Here is a 20,002-nt window from a genome sequence, read left to right on the forward strand (position 1 = left end):
TGAAAGTGCTAATTGCACTAAAAAATTTAGCTGAAAAAAATAACACCAACTAAATAGATAAGCATGTCTGTTAACAAAAACCCCCAAACGCTTTACCCAACTGGGGTTTTTCAACTACCTCACTGACAGAATGAGCCCAGGTATTGCCAGTGCCACTGATGGAAATGAGCCACAGCAGCTCTTCAGCACCTACAAATGAGACCTGCCCACACCAACAAGCAAGAAGGGAGACCAGGTGGCGAGCATCGCCACACTTTCCAATCCAATAAACTACCATTGCAGTTAGTAGTAAGTGGTTGATTAGTGCAGCAACAACAAAAACACACTGAATGTCATTTTAAAATACACAAAATGTTTTATTTTACATTCTATCGAAGTTCCTGCTGGAAAGTGCTGTACTGTACAAGATGCTTCCCTCACCGCAAACTCAGGTTTACTGCTGGATAAATTTTATTTCCACATTAGTCAACTCAACAACCAAGACAGAGCACAATAGAGACAATAAGGGGGTGGCTGTAGCTCAGGCGGTAGAGCAGGTCATCTGCTGATCGGAAGATTGGTGGTTCGATTCCTGGCTTCCCCCAGTCTGCATGCCAAATATCCTTGGGCAAGATATTAACCCCAAATTGCTCTCCGATGCATCCATCGGAGTATGAATGTGTGTGAATGTTACTTAGAAAGCACCTAGAACAATGTGCTTGTGCGAATGGGTGTGAATGGGTGAATGCACAAGTTGTGTAAAGCGCTTTGAGTGCTCAGAAGAGTAGAAAAGCGCTATATAAGAACCAGTCCATTTACCAATATGTGCACTGGTCTAATGATGTTTATGGCTCCCAAAGTATCGAGTATTGAGGTCTATTGCACTGTTGACTATTTACAAAAGTATTGCACAAAAGGTATTGCACAGTGAGGTGAAGAGGCACTACAGCTTAGTTGTTCCCCCCTCCTTTGTCCTCCTGTTTCCCCTCCCTCTCCCCTCCAGAGAGGAGTTAAACAGTCTGATGGCGTGTGGGACAAAGGAGTTTTTAAGTCTGTTAGTTCTTGTCTTGGGGAGAAGCAACCTGTCACTGAACAGACTCTTCTGGTTGTTAATGGCCGTGTGCAGAGGATGCCTGGCATTGTCCATAATGTCCATCAGTTTCTTTAGTGTCCTTTTCTCTGCCACTGTCACCAGGGTGTCCAGCTTCATGCCGACCACAGAGCTAGCCTTCCTGATCAGTTTTTCCAGCCTGGATGAGTCCTTCTTTGCTGTGCTGCTCCCCCAGCACACCACAGCATAGCACTTTAAGAATCTAAAAGATAACAAAATCTGATAGGTAAAAATAACATTTTGAACCAACTAGGTGGTTCCCAAAAATCTGGCGTGCTGTGAGTCCTTAAAAAAATTGAGGAAACCGGAAAAGTAGCAGGACTAAATAACTCTGTACAGCAGATGAACTGTATCTGGAAATCATGTCCTTAAGATGTAGAAAAATATAAAGAAAAGCAAAGACTTGAAGTACCTGAGAGATGCACTGGCCCTTTAATGGATCCATCTGCTGTTTGCTGAAGCCTCATCAGAAACGGTCTCAGTGGAAGGCTGTCAGGAAGCCATTTTTAGTGAAGAGAAACAGGGAGAAAAGGCTGAGGTATGGTAAATTACACGAGAACTGGACTATATCAGTGGCAACAGGTCTTACAGCATTATGAATTCATATTTGACATTTTTGGTTCAAATAATTGTTGATATGACTCCAACAGAGGGTTTTTACATCCATCTGTAAAACACGATGAAGGCTCTGCCAGTGGTGTTGGGAATCTTGAGAAAGCTGATGGAAATATGAACCAGATATTAAGATTTTCATTAATCATGCAGTCCCAGCTGAAAAGCATCTAGTTGGAAAAGGCATATTTTTATTCATTACGACAATGATCCCAAACACACGGTGAATACAATAAACGTATACCTAGATCAGTCATGGATTGGCCTCCCCAGAGCCCAGACCTCAACATTTATTAAAGCAGTGTGTTCCGGAAAGAGAGAGTCCAGGCTATGTTCGATAGTAAAGGTGGCCATACCAAATATTGACTTTCAAGTACATTTTTGCCTTATGTACTGTATTTCCATTTATGTTTGCACGTTTCAGTGAATTGCTCTGCCTATTTCCCATTTTCCCAGCAGAATATAATGAAATGAGGATGCCTCAAGACTTTTGCAATATTGTATCAGAAGGAGAAAAAAGGTGACAAATGTCCCAGTTCTTCGTGGTTAATCTTGTTAATGTTGCCTTCTGTTTTCTAATGGTTTCCTGCCAAAAACCCTAAAAAAGTGTTCTCCAACCTCGTGAATTGAAAACACTGGATTTGTTATAGAATAACTTCTAATTAGCTATTATTTCACAGAGGAAATAAGATAATCGATAAAAGAAAAAAAGACGTGAAAAGGAGACAATAAAAGAAGCCCCTTCCTTTCCCACATGTGCTAAACTTAGAGCCAAAGCCTCACCCTGCCGCTTTCCGCTTCATTAGAGCTGTTTAAACAAAACAAGTTTAAAATAGGGTTTCTATCTGAAACAGCACATGCAGTTAAAAGGCCAATGTGGAAAATAAATCCTTGTGATTATAGTTGAACAGGAAGCAGCACTTGCTCTGCCTTTCAGCCCCATTGAACAAGACGTCAGCAGCTCTATGGAGGTAGTTTAGTCTTTTTTACAAATTCAAAATTAAATATGCGAGCACTCAAAAATTAAGGTTCACTGAGAAATGTCCTCATTTTTTAAAAAGAAAGGCATATTCCTTGTTATTTAATACAACATTCAATTGATCAGAAATGTTAGAAATCATGGTAAATGGGCTCATCAATACAAAATCATGATTGTCTTTTTAATTGTATAACTTTGTAGACTACTTTTCCCAAACCATCACTCTAGTGCTCCACTGGCACCTCGTATTACTTAATGCAAGTAGTTTACAGGTGTTGTGTCGTGTCTTTCTACAGATGTAGAAAGGTCAGCTACTCAAGAGACCTTCCCCAAATCTCCCTCATCTTCATCTTCGTCAACGAGGCTCTGTCGGTGATCCTGCGCTCAGTCCACTCAGCTGTCAATCACACACTTGCTCAAGGAGGTCATCCTGGTGGACGACAACAGCGATGACGGTCAGTATAGATTAAATATTTTCTTCAGCTAATACCAAATAAGAAGAGTGGCTTTTTCGCCCTCTGATTAGAAGATGGTTTATAGTGAGTGAAACACAGAATTTCCATCTAAAATCCACTGAGTCATCAGCAGGATTTCTACTGAAAGCAACAAAATACACATCAAATTGTCATTCAGCATCCCAGAAATAATTATCTTATACAATAAGTGTCATGTAACCTGAATATAATTATATAATTAAGTTTTATATTATTATAAAACTGAAACTAGTGAATAACCTTTGCACTGTCCTCTTCCTGCTGTGACAAAACAAATTTCCCACGTGTGGGACTAATAAAGGTTATCTTATCTTATCTTATCTTATCTTATCTTAAAAAGGTGGCGCGGTCGTTGATGCTCAGGAAGCAGTAGACCCCCGTTGGTGTTGTTTAGAGTGAGTTGGAGCTTAAAACAGCACCGCAGGGAGCTGAGTGAGAACTTTTATGTCATCTCTCTATTTGCATGTGTGCTTCTGTATTTCTTTATTTATCAACTGTGTTGTTGTGGTGATGAATTTGTATGTTTTTTATGTTTGTTTTCAGCTTTTGATAGTGTAGCAGTGACAATAGTTGGCATACATTAGTGGTTATTTAGGATAGGATGAGCTAATAAGCCATCATGTCTTTGTATTTTGCTAGGAAAATGGGAAATAGATGCAGCAGTTTACTGAAACTTGCAAACATAAGATGCCAGATGCATCTCTCAGGTTGTGTGTCAGTTTTGTGTTATTTCTTAAGGACACAACTTTCAAATTCTGTTCGTCTGCTGTAGATGTTTTTATTTAAGCTGCCAGTTCTTTTGTCCTCTACTTGTTTAGTTTCTTGACATATGTCAAGTTTTTGGCTAATAGCTCTTTGGTAATCACCTTGCTGGTGTGTTATCGTTGTCATTTTTTGTGCAGGAAACAAATTGTGTATTTGTGACAAGCTGCTGGTAATGTGCCAGTAACGAATTTGTCCCTTGAGTTAGGTGCCTTTATTATGTGTGAATGATTCATAGGAACAAACAAATAAAGGACTGCACTGAAAATTATGATAAAATGATGTCCAAAGAAAAATTTGAAGGACCTTCAGAAAGCCTGAAGAACGTGAAATAAATTACAGAATTAAAAGACAGTTCGGTTCCTTGGAAGCAAAATGTAAAGACAAAATGTTCACACATGGCTCTATGCAACTAAATAAGAGCTTTAGGATTGTCTGAAAGTATTTGTTTGGGTTTTTGCTCGTAATTATCTGCTCCACTCTATGTTCACCTGTTCCTTATTACCCGGCTGCTCTAAAGTGATTTCTGCCAATCTTTGTCAGCTCATCTGTGAGCTTGTTTCACTCATGCGCTCTGCAACAGTCCCTCATGTTATTCTCTGCTTCACAGGTTTTTTACTCATTTTCCACCCCTTGGGCTTTGTTCTCCCAATATCAGCTTTATTTAAATAAGCTTTCTTTATGGTGGTTTTGCTGATTTTCTGTATTCATTTGGAAAAGCTTACAAACCTAACACAAATAATTGGGGTATAACCCTCAATCTCATTGGGCCTGTTTGAGTGCACATATGTCAATGAACTTAAAAAGGGCTAGTATGTGCACTTTGCTAAAGAAATGCTTTGATTATATATATATACAGTGAGTATATTTTCATAGGTACAGTGGGGCAAAAAAGTATTTAGTCAACCACCGATTGTGCAAGTTCCCCCACCTAAAATGATGACAGAGGTCAGTAATTTGCACCAGAGGTACACTTCAACTGTGAGAGACAGAATGTGAAAAAAAAATCCATGAATTCACATGGTTGGATTTGTAAAGAATTTATTCGTAAATCAGGGTGGAAAATAAGTATTTGCTTGGTGTGCAAAAATCAACTGTGGGAGCAATCATCAGAAAATGGAAGACATACAAGACCACTGATAATCTCCCTCGATCTGGGGCTCCACGCAAGATCTCATCCCGTGGGGTCAAAATGATCATGAGAACGGTGAGCAAAGATCCCAGAACCACACGGGGGGACCTGGTGAATGACCTGCAGAGAGCTGGGACCAAAGTAACAAAGGTCACCATCAGTAACACACTACAACGGCAGGGAATCAAATCCCGCAGTGCCAGACGTGTTCCGCTGCTGAAGCCAGTGCATGTCCAGGCCCGTCTGAAGTTTGCCAGAGAGCACATGGATGATACAGCAGAGGATTGGGAGAATGTCATGTGGTCAGATGAAACCAAAGTAGAACTTTTTGGTATAAACTCAACTCGTTGTGTTTGGAGGAAGAAGAATACTGAGTTGCATCCCAAGAACACCATACCTACTGTGAAGCATGGGGGTGGAAACATCATGCTATGGGGCTGTTTTTCTGCCAAGGGGACAGGACGACTGATCCGTGTTAAGGACAGAATGAATGGGGCCATGTATCGTGAGATTTTGAGCCAAAACCTCCTTCCATCAGTGAGAACTTTGAAGATGAAACGAGGCTGGGTCTTCCAACATGACAATGATCCAAAACACACCACCCGGGCAACAAAGGAGTGGCTCCGTAAGAAGCATTTGAAAGTCCTGGAGTGGCCTAGCCAGTCTCCAGACCTCAACCCCATAGAAAATCTGTGGCGGGAGTTGAAAGTCCGTGTTGCTCGGCGACAGCCCCAAAACATCACTGCTCTCGAGAAGATCTGCATGGAGGAATGGGCCAAAATACCAGCTACTGTGTGTGCAAACCTGGTAAAGACCTATAGTAAACGTTTGACCTCTGTTATTGCCAACAAAGGTTATGTTACAAAGTATTGAGTTGTATTTTTGTTATTGACCAAATACTTATTATGTAGTGTGAAGCGCTTTGGGGTCCTTAGGGACTAGAAAAGCGCTATACAAATGCAGGCCATTTACCATTTAGTGCTTAGTGGGTTGCCCTTTGTGTTCTTATCATGTTGTTTCACACAACCAATACTAAGGCTTGATGTGAGGTTTATAAAGGAGTGCAGGCTGCCAGTGAGAGAAGTGAGACAAAAGAGTTGTCATACTGGGAATGGTTGCTTAAGCTCACTCTGCTGTCCTTTCATATTTATCGACATGAATTCCAATTATTGTGATTGCATGAAAATAATTATGCAAGCTAGGCATAATGTGTCAGGCTTTGATTGTTGCTGCCAGAGGGGACTCTGGAACAGCATTTTTCTTTTTTTCCTCCTTTCTTCAGTAAAGAGGGCTGCAATGGATCTGATGTTAGAGAAGCTAAGAAAAAAATACAAGCACTTTCTTTAGCATGTAGGGATTCTTCTTAAACTCGCCAACTTAGCTGCAATGGTGATATATTCTTTTCAGGCTTTATTAGTCCTGACATCAGATCAAATACTGGAAAACTCCAGCTGGCAGACTGTTCAAGGATAGATGTGCAGATTATAAGCTAAACTGCAGATTCAAAGATCAACTAAAGATCAGTCTTTATAAGCATTTCTGACTTGTTTTGTTTGATGTGTTATCTTCATTTTCTGAACTGTAGAGCAACTGAAAGGTCCACTGGAGGAGTATGTGAACAAACGCTATCCCGGCCTGGTGAAGATTGTAAGGAACCAAAAGAGAGAGGGATTGATCAGGGCCAGGATCGAGGGTTGGAAGGTAGCCACTGCTGAGGTGACAGGATTTTTTGATGCCCATGTGGAGTTCACCCCATCATGGTGAGTGGGTCCTATCATCTAGCGGGAAGCACGGTGTTATTAACAGTCAGGAGTGAATTTTTGGTATTTGGAAAAAGGCTTATTTTAGTGTAAATTAAAGTGAAACACAGCATTCAAAAACAAAAATGACATGTACTCAAAATTAAATCTGGAAAAAAACATATCTTTGCCAAATGTATGAACATTGGAATAACTTATAGAGAGATACTCCCATACGGTTTATGACAAAATTTAATCCAAAGTGATTGATGGCCCTAATCATGACCTTTTGACCTCCCCCCTCCCCCCCGGAAGCGAGTAATGACCGTGACGAATTGCATCCGGAGAAGGGGGGGGGGGGGGGCGGGAACCCCCCGACATCCGGAGAAGGGGGGGCGAACCCCGGAAGCGCGCCATCTGTCGCTAAGCGTGTCGAATTGCATCCTGAGAAGGGAGGGGGGGTAAACCTCCGGAAGCGCGCCATCTGTTGTTGGGAAAAAAAAAGAAAAAAGTTTTTAGAGGGAGGAGAATAAAAGCAGAGAGGAGGAGTTCACAATTTCTAAGCCTCAGACACACAAGATGGATTTCATTCTGCAGCCCAGCAGCTCTCCTGTGTCCGATGAGATCTGCTCTCCCAAAGAAGAAGGCTTTGAATATGCCATATTCAAATACAGCATATTTACTAAGGAAGGCCTCGATCCGGACCTTATGACACTTCCGGAAATACTCCGGAATTGTCTAGTCATTTTCAGACCTGATGCGTCATGTTCCATATACATGAGGGGAGGGGTTTGGTTCCTGAAGCACAGCGGTGATGCAGCAGCTGATTTTGTGCTGTATCGAGAGACAGAGCGGCAGCTAGTTTTCCGCAAACTCATAGTCTGAATTCTGTTTCAATATTATGACGATTTTCTCTGTATTTCTTAATGGGAATAAAGAGTGACTTCCTGTAGAGATTTCAATAGTATTTTATTTTCCTATAATACAGACGCAGTAAAAAAAACCTTTAAGATGATCTGCCTAGCAACAAATTGCATTTTTAGGCTACACCATAGCTTGTGATGAAAAGAAGAACTTTCTATCCGCTTGTAACCTACAGGCTGCCTACCCCGTATGTGTAAAAATGAATAAATATCCCTTAGTGAATACTTTTCTTTGAATACTACTTTTCCTTTTGAGAATCCCTTTTACAAGGGACTGAAAAAACAAACCATAATTGCCGTGACAGGCGATCTTGTTTCACACACACACACACACACACACACACACACACACACACACACACACACACACACACACACACACACACACACACACCGCGGGTCAAGGAGGAGTGAGATATCAGATATCAGTTTTTTCTCAATGCTTATAACCTATAACGCGCCCCCCAAAACAATATTATTATTATTAAAACATCTATAAGGTAGGTTTTGCGCAGCCTGCTCCTTGTCAGACCAAAGTTTTTTTCTTCATTACTTTTAGCTACTTTTACACTGGGTTTTCTCAATAGACAGAAAATGAAAATGAGGAGTCAACAGCCGATATTATCATTGCTTGTAACCCGGTAAATAATTTCGTACATCTCCCCATAAAATAAGCCTTAGTGGAAAAAAGCTCATATTCGAATACGTTTATTCCCCTCTGTGGGAAAGAGTTTTTTTCTCAGAGTCAACCATGAGGCGAGTTTTGTCAACAGCAATTGTCCATTTGGTAAAACAAATATCCGCCTCTAAGTCGTATTTTACCGTTGCAGAATGTGGAAAACAGACAGCCCTCACAGGAGGCACCCAGGGGCCCACCTCACACACCATAGTTAAAATATTTAAATTTCAACTAAATTTGTAGTAATGATCGGATTTCCTCACTTATCTACACCACACTCCTTGATTTCTTATCGTTTCTTATCGTTCCTCTGTCCCTTAATAGAAACTATCCTCCCTTTCAGTTGTCTTTTGCACTTCCATATCGCAAAGCAGTTACTGTAGGTTATTTTCTGCTTATGCATTAATGTAATTAATTAACTTATTTATCCTTAAGTACGGTAATGACTTGAGTTCTAATGCTTTTTGTCTCTTGAGTTAGCCGTCAATGTGGGATTTTTTTACCCTTTTGTTCAGTTAAAGCTGCCTTTCATTCTTCAACGCAGCTTAAACTCTAATAGGTAAGCTTTCTTGTAATTTCTTAGTTCTGCAGGCTTCTTGAAAGACATCCGAGACTCTTCTTTGGATGCTGGATGCCTTTTGTTTTGTTTTCTGTCAAGATGATCCCACACTGCTTCGATTATCTTGAGGTTCGAACCCTGGAGAGATCAATCCATGACTGATGCGTTGTTTCATCCAGGCATACTTTGACTACAATGGCAGTATGTTTGCGATCATTGTCGTACTGAAAGTTGCTGCCAATCAGACATTACTTGGTATTACATGGTCGATCAAAATCTGGTGGAACTTTTCTACATTCATAATTTGATTAATTTGGATAAGAGCTCCAACAACACTGGCTGAAATCCAGCCTCAAAGCACGGTAGAGTATCCACGCTGTGTTAAAGACGGCTATAGACATTCACTGTTGTATCTCTCTTCGGACCTCTTCCATGCATATTTCAAATTTGGATTCATTACTCCATAAGACATATTACAGCTGATTTCTTTTTCCAGTCAATTTCTTGTGTAATTTGGCACACCTCAGCCTTATTTTTCTCTGTTCTCCTTCCTTAAGAATGGCTTATTAACAGCCACCCTTCCAACTCAGATAACTTTTGATGAAATGTTTACAGCACTTGAGTTACTCGCCACGGCCATCCTAAATGCTAGGAACACTAAACTTTAATTCTAAATTACGTTAACCAGAAAAAACAAGCCAAAGTCGAGATGTTGCTGAGCTGACCTGTGCTATGCTATGCCTTCTAAAGCACGTATAATGTAAACAGAACTGGTCTTTGCACAGAAGCCTGTGGAGCTTCATAATTAACCTCAGTGTGTGAAGAGCACTCTCCATTTAATAATAGCTGTAATAAAATGTTATGGCCGACGGTGTTAAACGCTGCACTTGGGTCTAGCAGGGAAGATTTCAACTTTTCAATACGAATGAAGGCTGAAAACTGATTAGATTAATGTCTGATGATCTTTTCTGTGCTTCTTCAAGTTTGTAACACCAAACATATTAAAGGATGATGTAAGGCTCACAGGAAGAGTTTAATTAGACACACATTTACTATTTTCTTTATACTCTTTCTTTCTTGACATGTTTAATATGATTACTATCAGAGGAGAAAATGACCCTTGTGTAGTTTAAAAAAGTTTTATTTAATCAAACTGTAATGTTGTTGAACTCTGACGGACGTGTCTTTTAATCTTGTCAACAAATCCTTAATCATCTAAATCTGCCATTTATCATCTAGTAAAATGTTCCCTCTGCTTCTGCTGCACATCTCCCCGGACACTCTCCGCTTCACCTGTCCTGTGCAGGTGGTCCAACCCCTGCCTGCCTCCTTAAACTGGGGTGTTTAAATCTCTTTACCTCTGTTGTGAACTTCACACAAAGTTTGTGGTAACAAAATCAAACTGACGAGGATCTCGTTTGAAAAACACACACTCACGAGACAAAATAAAAACAGACTGCTCAAAGCAAAAGCAGAGCCCTCACAGCTGGTAGTACAAAACACAGCGACAACATGCGTATTAGATACCCTCAGTGCCAGAAGCATAAATATGAAAAAATGTGATCACCAAGAGTATCCTAACAACGGCGTTGAGGTGGGTGTTACAGTAAAAAAAAAAAGTAGCCAAATTTTCATCTGAAAATGTTGAATTTTAGTAAAAACAATGCTCTGTAGTTTGATACTGTCGTTACAGACTAAGCAGATGTTTAAAGCCTTCGGACGCTCATTTGAAACGCACTCATTCTCCTTATCAGCTGGAAACATTAAAGCCGTAAAATGACTTTTTCAAACGGATAAAAACTATTGAACAACAGCAATGTTGAGCCTGTTCCAAAATTTGGATGTACATGTGTTGAAGGTGTGGGTCTTGTTGAATTATTAAACATACATTCTTTAATTTTTCGAGCCACAAAAACAACAACTTTTAATTTTCTTCTGCTTGAGTATCGGCCTCGGGTAGCTCTACTTATCATTGCTCAGTCAGTTGTCTGTTTGTGCTACTTTTTTAAGGAGCAGCGTATTATTGGTAAGGGTGACTTTATGTGTTTAGCTACTTAAGTGGAAGTACTGTGGATAGTTTTACCTTACATACATAGATCTACCAATACAGCTTCTGAGGTAACTGTTTACAAAATGTTATAATCTATTCAAAGGTTCTTTGCAATTTTACATTGATAAACATTATCCTTAACACATTTGGCCCACATAAAGTACTATGGCCATCACACTGTCATTTAGAATTGTTTAAATAACTCCTGTCTTAAGTCCTTCCATCAAAAAAAAAAAAAAAAAAAAAAAAAAACATGGTTCACTTTTACATCACAAAATGTTAGAAATATAAGTCGTTCATAACAAACTGAAAGGTTGGGAGTTTAAAAATCCAAACCGATGGAAGAATCAGAATCAGAATACTTTATTGATCCCTGGGGGAAATTATTTTTTGTTACAGTGCTCCATTATAAACCAACATTAAGACAAGACAGACAATACACTAACTAAGAATAGTACAATATATACATATATATACATACATACATACATACATACATAAGTCACTCATAAATAAATAGCTGGAAAAGAAACATGTGTAGCTGTAGCAGCAAACAGTGTGTTAAGTGGATGCGTTGTACAGGGAGATGGCCACAGGCAGGAAAGATTTCCTGTGTCGTTCAGTGGTGCTTTTCGGTAATCTCAGTCTCTCACTGAACGTGCTCCTGTGACTGACCAGCATGTCATGGAGTGGGTGGGAGGTGTTATCCAACATTGTCTTTATCTTGGACAGCATCCGCCTCTCCGACACCACCTTGAGGGTGTCCAGCTCCATCCCCACAACATTGCTGGCCTTACGGATCAGTTTATCGAGTCTGTTGGCATCTGCGACCCTCAGCCTGCTCCCCCAGCATGCAACAGCATAGAGGATCGCACTGGCCACAACAGACTCATAGAAAACTCATAGAAAATAGGAAGCAGAAGTAGAAGACTATAACGTCTCAGAGCACACGGTGTCTATTATTGTGTAGACATGTATAAATAAGAGCTTAATAAAGATGCTTAATTTCTTAAGAAATAAACAGGTGGAGTGATCTTTATCAAAAGTGGATGTTGCATCTGTGGCTAAACCACTGTACCCAAAAAAACTTTAAAAATCTACTGTGTGTGAGGCTGTGTAAGTAAAGCTTGCCCTTCACACCCGCGTGTAATAAACCATTTGTTGAGGGGTTGTGGATTTGGCACCTCAGCATTGTGAAAGTGGGGAAACATGTTTCTGGCTGTGCATAAGATTTCTGCTTACAACTTAGAATCTCAGTTCTAAATGAAATTCAGATGTTTTTTTTAAGTATGGCTAATGTATTATTTGACTTCTAAGACACACACACACACACACACACACACACACACACACACACACACACACACACACACACACACACAAGAACAACACAGAGAAGAAGAAGAGGGGGTCGTTTTACTACGCATCATAAAAACGCAATCATTCATAACATGGACAGTGAGAAGTAAAACTCGTCGTCTTACCACATGTTATATTCTGTAAACTTAAAATAATCCGCAGAAATTAGAGTTTAGTGTTTTAATTCATCTATTAAAAAACACGAGTCAACATTACTGAAGTGACGCTTTAACGATGCGTCTTATCATCGTGTTTATGATGATAAAACATGTTCTCTCGTTAGTAGATGTCTGCGCTGTCACTTGTCACGAAAATGTTCAGAGCCAGGGTTCCTCTTTAATTACCATTGATCGTTAATAGGGTCACAAAAGATTTGTCGCATTATCCCCATAAACAAAATGCTTTTATAGAAATCATTGTGATACAAATATTTAGATTCTTGATTCACAATGTGCACGAACTCAAAATCTTTAGAGGTTCATATTTACTGATACTGTCGTGACCTTCCTTCTGTGATTGGATTTTCACTTATTGTCGGCTTTACAGTCACATAAAATTCATTCCAATTTTTTGCCTTTGCTTCAATTAAGGTGTTTCTTTAAATCTACAGCAGCTCCCTTTTCAAAAGGTTTACTGACATAGTAAGGAAGTAGCTAGGGAACTCGGTAAGTATGAGCAACAACAGCTTAGGGACTGTTTCTACAATAAAGAGGAATTCATCATCATCTGCAGTTCATCAAAAAAAAAAAACAATTCAGCAGATCCTCAAAGTATGGATACAATCTGTTTTCAGCTGTAGAGGTACGCTTCACGTACTTATCAACATGCAGTTTAGAGGCTTGCATTAGAGTGCTTTGGTACTTGGACCTCTTTTATTTAGCACGGTTATACCGTTGTGTATTTAGCTATATAAATATGCTCAAGAGTCTATCGTATGTTTGTCATGCAATTAAAAATTCAAAAATATAATTTTTAAATCAGTAACTTTGCAAATTTAGCGCGGACCCTCACCCCTCCCTCCGGCTCCCACGGCCCCGCTGTCACCGTAAGACTCATACTCTTCCCCCCACGTATGCTGCTATTGATCGTTGTCAGTTGTCAGTAAACCTTTTGAAAAGGGAGCTGCTGTAGATTTAAAGAAACACCTTAATTGAAGCAAAGGCAAAAAATTGGAATGAATTTTATGTGACTGTAAAGCCGACAATAAGTGAAAATCCAAAAAACGCCTCCAATCCTAATGATCTCCCCCCCCCCTCTCCCTCTCTCTGTGTGTGTGTGTGTGTGTGTGTGTGTGTGTGTGTGTGTGTGTGTGTGTGTGTGTGTGTCCTCACAGAAGGAAGGTCACGACAGGAGCTTTTTTCAATCAGTTTTTACAAGAAGTGTAGCTCATACAATGGTATAAATGTATTATTTGCGATACTTTATAAATATGAACCTCTAAAGATTTTGAGTTCGTGCACATTGTGAATCAAGAATCTAAATATTTGTATCACAATGATTTCTATAAAAGCATTTTGTTTATGGGGATAATGCGACAAATCTTTTGTGACCCTATTAACGATCAATGGTAATTAAAGAGGAACCCTGGCTCTGAACATTTTCGTGACAAGTGACAGCGCAGACATCTACTAACGAGAGAACATGTTTTATCATCATAAACACGATGATAAGACGCATCGTTAAAGCGTCACTTCAGTAATGTTGACTCGTGTTTTTTAATAGATGAATTAAAACACTAAACTCTAATTTCTGCGGATTATTTTAAGTTTACAGAATATAACATGTGGTAAGACGACGAGTTTTACTTCTCACTGTCCATGTTATGAATGATTGCGTTTTTATGATGCGTAGTAAAACGACCCCCTCTTCTTCTTCTCTGTGTTGTTCTTGTGTGTGTGTGTGTGTGTGTGTGTGTGTGTGTGTGTGTGTCTTAGAAGTCAAATAATACATTAGCCATACTTAAAAAAAACATCTGAATTTCATTTAGAACTGAGATTCTAAGTTGTAAGCAGAAATCTTATGCACAGCCAGAAACATGTTTCCCCACTTTCACAATGCTGAGGTGCCAAATCCACAACCCCCCAACAAATGGTTTATTACACGCGGGTGTGAAGGGCAAGCTTTACTTACACAGCCTCACACACAGTAGATTTTTAAAGTTTTTTTGGGTACAGTGGTTTAGCCAGAGATGCAACATCCACTTTTGATAAAGATCACTCCACCTGTTTATTTCTTAAGAAATTAAGCATCTTTATTAAGCTCTTATTTATACATGTCTACACAATAATAGACACCGTGTGCTCTGAGACGTTATAGTCTTCTACTTCTGCTTCCTATTTTCTATGAGTTTTCTATGAGTCTGTTGTGGCCAGTGCGATCCTCTATGCTGTTGCATGCTGGGGGAGCAGGCTGAGGGTCGCAGATGCCAACAGACTCGATAAACTGATCCGTAAGGCCAGCAATGTTGTGGGGATGGAGCTGGACACCCTCAAGGTGGTGTCGGAGAGGCGGATGCTGTCCAAGATAAAGACAATGTTGGATAACACCTCCCACCCACTCCATGACATGCTGGTCAGTCACAGGAGCACGTTCAGTGAGAGACTGAGATTACCGAAAAGCACCACTGAACGACACAGGAAATCTTTCCTGCCTGTGGCCATCTCCCTGTACAACGCATCCACTTAACACACTGTTTGCTGCTACAGCTACACATGTTTCTTTTCCAGCTATTTATTTATGAGTGACTTATGTATGTATGTATGTATGTATGTATATATATGTATATATTGTACTATTCTTAGTTAGTGTATTGTCTGTCTTGTCTTAATGTTGGTTTATAATGGAGCACTGTAACAAAAAATAATTTCCCCCAGGGATCAATAAAGTATTCTGATTCTGATTCTTCCATCGGTTTGGATTTTTAAACTCCCAACCTTTCAGTTTGTTATGAACGACTTATATTTCTAACATTTTGTGATGTAAAAGTGAACCATGTTTTTTTTTTTTTTTTTTTTTTTTTTTTGATGGAAGGACTTAAGACAGGAGTTATTTAAACAATTCTAAATGACAGTGTGATGGCCATAGTACTTTATGTGGGCCAAATGTGTTAAGGATAATGTTTATCAATGTAAAATTGCAAAGAACCTTTGAATAGATTATAACATTTTGTAAACAGTTACCTCAGAAGCTGTATTGGTAGATCTATGTATGTAAGGTAAAACTATCCACAGTACTTCCACTTAAGTAGCTAAACACATAAAGTCACCCTTACCAATAATACGCTGCTCCTTAAAAAAGTAGCACAAACAGACAACTGACTGAGCAATGATAAGTAGAGCTACCCGAGGCCGATACTCAAGCAGAAGAAAATTAAAAGTTGTTGTTTTTGTGGCTCGAAAAATTAAAGAATGTATGTTTAATAATTCAACAAGACCCACACCTTCAACACATGTACATCCAAATTTTGGAACAGGCTCAACATTGCTGTTGTTCAATAGTTTTTATCCGTTTGAAAAAGTCATTTTACGGCTTTAATGTTTCCAGCTGATAAGGAGAATGAGTGCGTTTCAAATGAGCGTCCGAAGGCTTTAAACATCTGCTTAGTCTGTAACGACAGTATCAAACTACAGAGCATTGTTTTTACTAAAATTCAACATTTTCAGATGAAAATTTGGCTACTTTTTTTTTTTACTGTAACACCCACCTCAACGCCGTTGTTAGGATACTCTTGGTGATCACATTTTTTCATATTTATGCTTCTGGCACTGAGGGTATCTAATACGCATGTTGTCGCTGTGTTTTGTACTACCAGCTGTGAGGGCTCTGCTTTTGCTTTGAGCAGTCTGTTTTTATTTTGTCTCGTGAGTGTGTGTTTTTCAAACGAGATCCTCGTCAGTTTGATTTTGTTACCACAAACTTTGTGTGAAGTTCACAACAGAGGTAAAGAGATTTAAACACCCCAGTTTAAGGAGGCAGGCAGGGGTTGGACCACCTGCACAGGACAGGTGAAGCGGAGAGTGTCCGGGGAGATGTGCAGCAGAAGCAGAGGGAACATTTTACTAGATGATAAATGGCAGATTTAGATGATTAAGGATTTGTTGACAAGATTAAAAGACACGTCCGTCAGAGTTCAACAACATTACAGTTTGATTAAATAAAACTTTTTTAAACTACACAAGGGTCATTTTCTCCTCTGATAGTAATCATATTAAACATGTCAAGAAAGAAAGAGTATAAAGAAAATAGTAAATGTGTGTCTAATTAAACTCTTCCTGTGAGCCTTACATCATCCTTTAATATGTTTGGTGTTACAAACTTGAAGAAGCACAGAAAAGATCATCAGACATTAATCTAATCAGTTTTCAGCCTTCATTCGTATTGAAAAGTTGAAATCTTCCCTGCTAGACCCAAGTGCAGCGTTTAACACCGTCGGCCATAACATTTTATTACAGCTATTATTAAATGGAGAGTGCTCTTCACACACTGAGGTTAATTATGAAGCTCCACAGGCTTCTGTGCAAAGACCAGTTCTGTTTACATTATACGTGCTTTAGAAGGCATAGCATAGCACAGGTCAGCTCAGCAACATCTCGACTTTGGCTTGTTTTTTCTGGTTAACGTAATTTAGAATTAAAGTTTAGTGTTCTTAGCATTTAGGATGGCCGTGGCGAGTAACTCAAGTGCTGTAAACATTTCATCAAAAGTTATCTGAGTTGGAAGGGTGGCTGTTAATAAGCCATTCTTAAGGAAGGAGAACAGAGAAAAATAAGGCTGAGGTGTGCCAAATTACACAAGAAATTGACTGGAAAAAGAAATCAGCTGTAATATGTCTTATGGAGTAATGAATCCAAATTTGAAATATGCATGGAAGAGGTCCGAAGAGAGATACAACAGTGAATGTCTATAGCCGTCTTTAACACAGCGTGGATACTCTACCGTGCTTTGAGGCTGGATTTCAGCCAGTGTTGTTGGAGCTCTTATCCAAATTAATCAAATTATGAATGTAGAAAAGTTCCACCAGATTTTGATCGACCATGTAATACCAAGTAATGTCTGATTGGCAGCAACTTTCAGTACGACAATGATCGCAAACATACTGCCATTGTAGTCAAAGTATGCCTGGATGAAACAACGCATCAGTCATGGATTGATCTCTCCAGGGTTCGAACCTCAAGATAATCGAAGCAGTGTGGGATCATCTTGACAGAAAACAAAACAAAAGGCATCCAGCATCCAAAGAAGAGTCTCGGATGTCTTTCAAGAAGCCTGCAGAACTAAGAAATTACAAGAAAGCTTACCTATTAGAGTTTAAGCTGCGTTGAAGAATGAAAGGCAGCTTTAACTGAACAAAAGGGTAAAAAAATCCCACATTGACGGCTAACTCAAGAGACAAAAAGCATTAGAACTCAAGTCATTACCGTACTTAAGGATAAATAAGTTAATTAATTACATTAATGCATAAGCAGAAAATAACCTACAGTAACTGCTTTGCGATATGGAAGTGCAAAAGACAACTGAAAGGGAGGATAGTTTCTATTAAGGGACAGAGGAACGATAAGAAACGATAAGAAATCAAGGAGTGTGGTGTAGATAAGTGAGGAAATCCGATCATTACTACAAATTTAGTTGAAATTTAAATATTTTAACTATGGTGTGTGAGGTGGGCCCCTGGGTGCCTCCTGTGAGGGCTGTCTGTTTTCCACATTCTGCAACGGTAAAATACGACTTAGAGGCGGATATTTGTTTTACCAAATGGACAATTGCTGTTGACAAAACTCGCCTCATGGTTGACTCTGAGAAAAAAACTCTTTCCCACAGAGGGGAATAAACTTATTCGAATATGAGCTTTTTTCCACTAAGGCTTATTTTATGGGGAGATGTACGAAATTATTTACCGGGTTACAAGCAATGATAATATCGGCTGTTGACTCCTCATTTTCATTTTCTGTCTATTGAGAAAACCCAGTGTAAAAGTAGCTAAAAGTAATGAAGAAAAAAACTTTGGTCTGACAAGGAGCAGGCTGCGCAAAACCTACCTTATAGATGTTTTAATAATAATAATATTGTTTTGGGGGGCGCGTTATAGGTTATAAGCATTGAGAAAAAACTGATATCTGATATCTCACTCCTCCTTGACCCGCGGTGTGTGTGTGTGTGTGTGTGTGTGTGTGTGTGTGTGTGTGTGTGTGTGTGTGTGTGTGTGTGTGTGTGTGTGTGTGTGTGTGTGTGTGAAACAAGATCGCCTGTCACGGCAATTATGGTTTGTTTTTTCAGTCCCTTGTAAAAGGGATTCTCAAAAGGAAAAGTAGTATTCAAAGAAAAGTATTCACTAAGGGATATTTATTCATTTTTACACATACGGGGTAGGCAGCCTGTAGGTTACAAGCGGATAGAAAGTTCTTCTTTTCATCACAAGCTATGGTGTAGCCTAAAAATGCAATTTGTTGCTAGGCAGATCATCTTAAAGGTTTTTTTTACTGCGTCTGTATTATAGGAAAATAAAATACTATTGAAATCTCTACAGGAAGTCACTCTTTATTCCCATTAAGAAATACAGAGAAAATCGTCATAATATTGAAACAGAATTCAGACTATGAGTTTGCGGAAAACTAGCTGCCGCTCTGTCTCTCTATACAGCACAAAATCAGCTGCTGCATCACCGCTGTGCTTCAGGAACCAAACCCCTCCCCTCATGTATATGGAACATGACGCATCAGGTCTGAAAATGACTAGACAATTCCGGAGTATTTCCGGAAGTGTCATAAGGTCCGGATCGAGGCCTTCCTTAGTAAATATGCTGTATTTGAATATGGCATATTCAAAGCCTTCTTCTTTGGGAGAGCAGATCTCATCGGACACAGGAGAGCTGCTGGGCTGCAGAATGAAATCCATCTTGTGTGTCTGAGGCTTAGAAATTGTGAACTCCTCCTCTCTGCTTTTATTCTCCTCCCTCTAAAAACTTTTTTCTTTTTTTTTCCCAACAACAGATGGCGCGCTTCCGGAGGTTTACCCCCCCTCCCTTCTCAGGATGCAATTCGACACGCTTAGCGACAGATGGCGCGCTTCCGGGGTTCGCCCCCCCTTCTCCGGATGTCGGGGGGTTCCCGCCCCCCCCTTCTCCGGATGCAATTCGTCACGGTCATTACTCGCTTCCGGGGGGGAGGGGCGAGGTCAAAAGGTCATGATTAGGGCCATCAATCACTTCGGATTAAATTTTGTCATAAACCGTATGGGAGTATCTCTCTACTTATTCATGATAACAACAATGACAATAATAGAGCTTTGGGTATCAGTGTTAAAAGAGTGCTACAAAGTGCAAAGAAACCATGGAAAGAGAAGACAAAGGATAGCTGAAGCTGCATAAAAGGAAGAGCCAAGCTATTTCACGCCTGAGAAGTTTTAAAATGAGACACTTGAGGCTGTGGGATCAGGTTGAACGGATTTTATTTAAAAAAAAACATCACAAGCACACATAAAACACACACCAAAACAGGACCCCTCTTGGAGAACTTGTCGTAAAAGTAAATTTTTAGTAACCATAAAAAATGAAGGTTTTGTACTAATTCAAAAAAGCTGAGCGCTTGGTGGTGAACTGAATCAAAGGCTAAATACTGTCAAGAAATTA

The 20,002-nt window shown here is 39.6% G+C and overlaps 1 long non-coding RNA gene and 1 pseudogene across 1 annotated transcript; one reads left to right on the plus strand and one right to left on the minus strand.

Annotated features, from left to right (window-relative positions):
- Positions 1-335: 335 nt before the first annotated feature.
- On the minus strand, positions 336-1,727 carry LOC146661709 (uncharacterized). The gene is made up of 2 exons (XR_014913256.1): positions 1,503-1,727; positions 336-1,292 (listed from the first exon to the last, which is right to left on the minus strand). It is a non-coding gene; the product is annotated as an uncharacterized LOC146661709 (long non-coding RNA).
- A 450-nt stretch (positions 1,728-2,177) lies between these two features.
- LOC146661710 (polypeptide N-acetylgalactosaminyltransferase 17-like) overlaps positions 2,178-20,002 on the plus strand; it is a 29,688-nt pseudogene continuing 11,863 nt past the window's right edge.

The sequence above is a fragment of the Rhamphochromis longiceps genome, linkage group LG9 (assembly GCF_057381845.1).
Source record: "Rhamphochromis longiceps isolate RC_006_pf linkage group LG9, R_longiceps_female_GT1.1, whole genome shotgun sequence".
NCBI lineage: Eukaryota > Metazoa > Chordata > Actinopteri > Cichliformes > Cichlidae > Rhamphochromis > Rhamphochromis longiceps.